Source organism: Bufo bufo, chromosome 3 (genome assembly GCF_905171765.1).
Source record: "Bufo bufo chromosome 3, aBufBuf1.1, whole genome shotgun sequence".
Classification (NCBI taxonomy): Eukaryota; Metazoa; Chordata; class Amphibia; order Anura; family Bufonidae; genus Bufo; species Bufo bufo.
This window is the reverse complement of record NC_053391.1, coordinates 345,876,780-345,883,259: the sequence shown is the minus strand read 5'-3', so window position 1 is coordinate 345,883,259 and position 6,480 is coordinate 345,876,780.

Genomic DNA, 6,480 nt, shown 5'->3' with positions numbered 1-6,480 from the left:
CTCACTCTCAATTTTGCCCAAAAACACAGCCATGAATAAAGAATGGTACCAAAACACCCTCCAACAGCAACTTCTGGTGAAGAACAATGCATTTTCCAGCACGATGGAGCACCGTGCCATAATGCAAAAGTGATAACTAAGTGGCTCGGGGACCAAAACGTTGACATTTTGGGCCCATGGCCTGGAAACTCCCCAGATCTTAATCCCATTGAGAACTTGTGGTCAATCCTCAAGAGGCGGGTGGACAAACAAAAACCCACTAATTCTGACAAACTCCAAGAAGTGATTATGAAAGAATGGGTTGCTATCAGTCAGGAATTGGCCCAGAAGTTGATTGAGAGCATGCCCAGTCGAATTGCAGAGGTCCTGAAAAAGAAGGGCCAACACTGCAAATACTGACTCTTTGCATAAATGTCATGTAATTGTCGATAAAAGCCTTTGAAACGTATGAAGTGCGTGTAATTATATTTCACTACATCACAGAAACAACTGAAACAAAGATCTAAAAGCAGTTTAGCAGCAAACTTTGTGAAAACTAATATTTGTGTCATTCTCAAAACTTTTGGCCACGACTGTACATGGCCAGCCATCATGAGGAGGGCTTGGGCGGCCACCTGTACATCAGCCGACTGGGATATTTTCTTTTAGGGTATATGGCCTATCTGCCCCTGAATTATATAGATTATATATATATATATATATATATATATATATATATAATTTCTTCCTGTAATCGTGCACTATCCCCCCTCCTAGTCTGTACAGTCTTCATTAACAGTATGCACACCCTGTTTTCTGGATGGGCTTCCGATCCGTGCGCTCGTTCCACAAAATGTCCTATCTTTTGCCGTATCTTGCGGATCACGGACCCATTCAAGTCAATGGCTCCTCATCACAGATTACACACGGACGGTGCCTGTAAATTGGGGACTCGCCATTTGCAGTCCACAACTTGTGTACCTCATGTGAATGAGATTTATAGAAACCTAATTTGTATCTAGAAAAGTGAAAATGATGCTTGGAAAAGCAACTCTGTTGAAAATATTAACTCCATGGTCAAAATAATGGTTGAGAGGGAAGGGCGAAGATATAATTCTGCACATGGAACCATATAGCCTAGGGCAGTAGTGGCGAACCTATGGCACGGGGGCCAAAAGGCGACCCTCGGAGGCCTCTCTGTGGGCACCCGCACCCTGGAAAAAGTCTATTGTGTACCAATATGCCTTAGACTTTTCTTTCTATTCATCAGTGCAGGGCGCAGACTTTCCTCTGCCTGTCACTATGAACAGCACAGGCAGCGCACTGAATGTAGGCAGGCTATTATAGCTAAATGATAAAGTACATGGAAGATATACTATATTGGACTGTAGTATTCAGGGTAAATTGCCGTGTTGGCACTTTTGCGATAAATAAGTGGGTTTTGGGTTGCAGTTTGGGCACTCGGTCTCTAAACGGTTCACCACCAATGGCCTAGGGCAGGCCTTGACATCACACATGCATCACACATGTGGTCAGATCTCCGCTGGTCCCCATTATAGTGAATAGGACCAGATGGCGATGCGGTTGCTTCTGACAACACATAATGCAGAGAGATCCTGCAGGCTGTTCAAAACCCTAGTGGGAAACTAGCCATAATAATAGTTTTAGAGTGGGGGGGGGGGGGGGGGGTCTTTTTTGGCTTGTAAAATGCCATAAAATGCTTGGTGTTTTTACAATATTTCTGAAGTGACTTTTTTAATCACTCAGTTTTTTTACTTATTTTCCTTATTTTCTGTGGAAAACTGTCTGGGGAAAAAAAAAAAGCTCCACACTCAGAGACCAGAAAATGTAAGGTTGTTCACAAACAATCTTACTAGGAAAGAAAGATCTTTCAAATGAAAATCATATTAAACATAACCAGCTTATTTTTTTAAACGGTAATGGTCTGTCGGTTAAAGGTCAGCTAAAGCCTAAAACAATAGTTCTTCCTTCAATTTTTAACCAATGAACGTTCATTTTGGTTGAAATTGTTCGTTTTGATCAACTTTACATTGTGTATGGCCACCTTAGTTTTAGAATTTCCTATAGCTAACATGTAACATCTGGCCACTACATTTCTTGCTTCAAAAAAAGAGCAGTATTTATTTAATTTTAAAATACTGGGGTCATTTATCAAACTGGTGTAAAGTAGAACTGACTTAGTTGCCCATTGCAACCAATCAGATTCCACCTTTCATTTTTGACAGCTTCTTTTGGAAAATGGAAGGTGGTATCTGGTTGCTATGGGCAACTAAGCCAGTTCTACTTTACGGAAAAGAAATGGTGGCTCTCTCACTGTTCCACTTCTGGAATGGTGCACTACCCCACAGCACTCCCAAATGCTGGTATAAAGAGATAATTGTAAAGTTTGGATTGGGGGTCACTCGAATATTAGGCACACACACGATATGAGTATCCACATAAATTTTATAGGTTTGAAAATAACCACATTACAATATTACACATAAAACATTTCATAAAAAATTCCACAAAAAACTGTTAATAAAAGTCAATGTAAAATTGGCACCGCACTAAAGGTCATTAGGTGTAGACCTATAATTCAATAGCGCTAAAGTCTCTGAAGGGCTATTTGCAAAGACACTGGTATAATTTCAGAGGTTATTGCTATTCCCAATTAGCTGCACGTTCTATAGTCCAAAAACGGTTATAATTGGTAAATCACAGAGTTCAATGTATCCACATTTATATACGGTACTTTACCGCTCCTGTAGCTGGTCCGCTTGTATGCCGAATTTCAAAATGAAGTGCTCTTGTTGTGAGCTGTAAGGACCTGTGAGTCGGCTCTATGGTGAAGTTCCCCGGATGTTCGTTGTAGCGGTGCTGCTTGTATTACCGCTTTGACCTTCCAGGACCTGTGTGGCGTCCCTCGTGGTTTGCTGGGCGGTCAGGTGATCTATATTTCCAGGCGGGGTTTTCAAACTTCTTAAGCGCAATAGCTTATTCCGTACTCATATGGATATGCAATTGTAGGTTCTTCTTCTTAATGGTCCCTCACTGTCATTCACCAAATGGGTTTCGGGGTAAAGAGACCCCTTCCTCAGTGGCTTGACAGTGGAGGTGTAGTGGCCCATTTTATATAGTGTCCATAATTGGCAGAAATGGGTTGGGACATGGATTAAACCATGGGTTGGACTAGTGAGGGACATCGTGAAGACCAGGGAATTGGATCCAGATATTGAAACCAATCCTTTTATCATAGCTAATCTGTATTCGATGTATTTATAATTCTAGAGTCTCGATATAAGTAAATTTGCCATTCAATTTAGCATTTTATGCGGTGTATTTCACTTTAGTATATATATACTGCTTAAATTAAATAAAATGAATAAAATCCAGAAAAAACGCATGTGCGGTTTTTGTGCGTTTTTGATGCGTTTTTTCGGGAACAGTGCTAAAATGGATCCTAACATAAAACTGGATATTGAATCAAGTTAAAAATACATTATACACATATAGAATTTCACACATATAAAATTTCAGGATTAAAAATAGGGTTCCCTACATCAATAAACATACATATTTTTATACCATGTGGCAGTGTTGAGTAGGGTGTCAGTATTATTCTCAAATTCGATAACTTGATTTCAATAACTTGGTTGGATATATCGATGTAGTGAGGGACCATTAAGAAGAAGAACCTACAATTGCATATCCACATGAGTACGGAATAAGCTATTGCGCTTAAAAAGTTTGAAAACCCCGCCTGGAAATATAGATCACCTGACCGCCCAGCAAACCACGTGGGGCGCCACACAGGTCCTGGAAGGTCAAAGCGGTAATACAAGCAGCACCGCTACAACGAACATCCGGGGAACTTCACCATAGAGCCGACTCACAGGTCCTTACAGCTCACAACAAGAGCACTTCATTTGGAAATTCGGCATACAAGCGGACCAGCTACAGGAGCGGTAAAGTACCGTATATAAATGTGGATACATTTACCAATTATAACCGTTTTTGGACTATAGAACGTGCAGCTAATTGGGAATAGCAATAACCTCTGAAATTATACCAGTGTCTTTGCAAATAGCCCTTCAGAGACTTTAGCGCTATTGAATTATAGGTCTACACCTAATGACCTTTAGTGCGGTGCCAATTTTACATTGACTTTTATTAACAGTTTTTTGTGGAATTTTTAATGAAATGTTTTATGTGTAATATTGTAATGTGGTTATTTTCAAACCTATAAAATTTATGTGGATACTCATATCGTGTGTTTGCCTAATATTCGAGTGACCCCCAATCCAAACTTTACAATCAGTTCTACTTTACACCAGTTTGATAAATGACCCCATATGTGTTTATGTGGGCAACCGTCCTAAAAGAGATCAGAGTGTGTTCCAGAGTGCCCTTTTTTCTGTTCAGGCACTCCCACAAATGTAGATTCTCTGGCCCATTAGAAGGTACATGATGTAAACTGTAGTGAACGTAATCTTATTGGTGGCTGTATATGTTAGTTATCCCCTCCCTTCTAGACCTAAAATGTGTCCTGTGACTTATGAGATCCTCAATCCATGCCTTATAGGAATGAATGGAGAAACTGACTTCCTGTCCACACAGAGCATGAGTCACATAGCTGAGGACTAGAAGGGAGTGAATACCTTTCACTACAATTTACATCATATGTCAGTGCTTCTTTAATTCAGTGACCACACAAATGATTCCATCATCGCTTTCCAAGAGCTATAACTTTTGTTTTTGTCATCAATGTACCTGGATGAGGGCTTATTTTTTTGCAGGACACGTTATAGCTTTTAATGCACCATTTTGGGTACATATAATCCATTGATTACAGCGAGCTGTCTAGCTTAAACTCTATGGGTCAGATTTATCATTAGCTCAAGTCAAAATAGAGGACTGAAAAAGTTGCAAATTTGTGCGCAATCGCTAAAACTGCGCAAAAATTTGCGACTTTTATTTGCTCTGCGCTATGCTCGCCAGTTTTCTGAAAGGGGGCGTGTTTTCTTATGTAAATGAATCTCTAGACAGATTTACTATTGCGACAATGTAAAAAGTCGCAAAAAACTGCAAAAAAAATTTGCGCAATTTCACTCCAGTGAGGACCATGCTTACCTTATGCGACTTTTTAATAGAACATGCAACTTTTTTGTAAAGACGTGCGACTTTTGTAAAGCCGCTTACTGAAGGATAAACTGCTACCGTCAAACCACATTTATCACAGTATTACAGGACCATTAATAACTCTGCCTTAGGGCTCTTTCACACTTGCGTTGTTGTGTTCCAGCATAGAGTTCCGTCGTCGGGGCTCTATGCCGGAAGAATCCTGATCAGGATTATCCACATGCATTCTGAATGGAGAGAAATCCGTTCAGGATGTCTTCAGTTCCGGAACGGAACGTTTTTTGGCCGGAGAAAATACCGCAGCATGCTGCGCTTTTTGCTCCGGCCAAAAATCCTGAACACTTGCCGCAAGGCCGGATCCGGAATTAATGCCCATTGAAAGGCATTAATCCGGATCCGGCCTTAAGCTAAACGTCGTTTCGGCGCATTACCGGATCCGACGTTTAGCTTTTTCTGAATGGTTACCATGGCTGCCAGGACGCTAAAGTCCTGTTTGCCACGGTAAAGTGTAGTGGGGAGCAGTATACTTACCGTCCGTGCAGCTCCCGGGGCGCTTCATAGTGACGTCAGGGCGCCCCACGCGCATGGATGACGTGATCGTATGGATCATGTCATCCATGCTCATGGGGCGCTCTGATGTCATTCTGGAGCGCCCCGGGAGCCGCACGGACGGTAAGTATACTGCTCCCCCGCTCCCCACTACTACTATGGAAACCAGGACTTTAATAGCGTCCTGGGTGCCATAGTCACACTGAACTCATTTTGAAGACGGATCCGTCTTCAAATGCTTTCAGTTCACTTGCGTTGTTACGGATCCGGTGGGCACTTCCGGCAAATGAATTGCACGACGGATCCGGACAATGCAAGTGTGAAAGAGGCCTTAGCCAAAAGTGACTTTGGACATGTGTAAAAGTGGAGTAAGATGTAAGTGTAATGATAAATCTGGCCCTATTTGTTTATCAGTAAAAAGGCATATTGGTGGTCACTAAGGTGTTAACAGGGTTGTCCCACAATCAAAGTGTATTACCTTGGTAAGACATTTTTGATCAACAGGGAGGACCCAGTGATCCTTAGCACATTTCTCTTCACTGCACAACAGCAATGAGGAGGACCTTGAATGGAGCTGTGAACAAGCATGGGTGCTGCTGTCTATGGGACTGATGGAAACAGCAAAGTGTTGTGCTCTACTCTTTCAGTAGTATATAGCTTTATAGGAAAAGAATCAATATAACGTGTATTTTATTCATTAAAATCCATGCTCATTCTGGGCTTTGAAGTCAAGGCCCTATCAGTGATTGACAGCCTTCCCTCTATGACTGTATATACACAGATTGGACCACCTTCTCCATACAGCTGTGT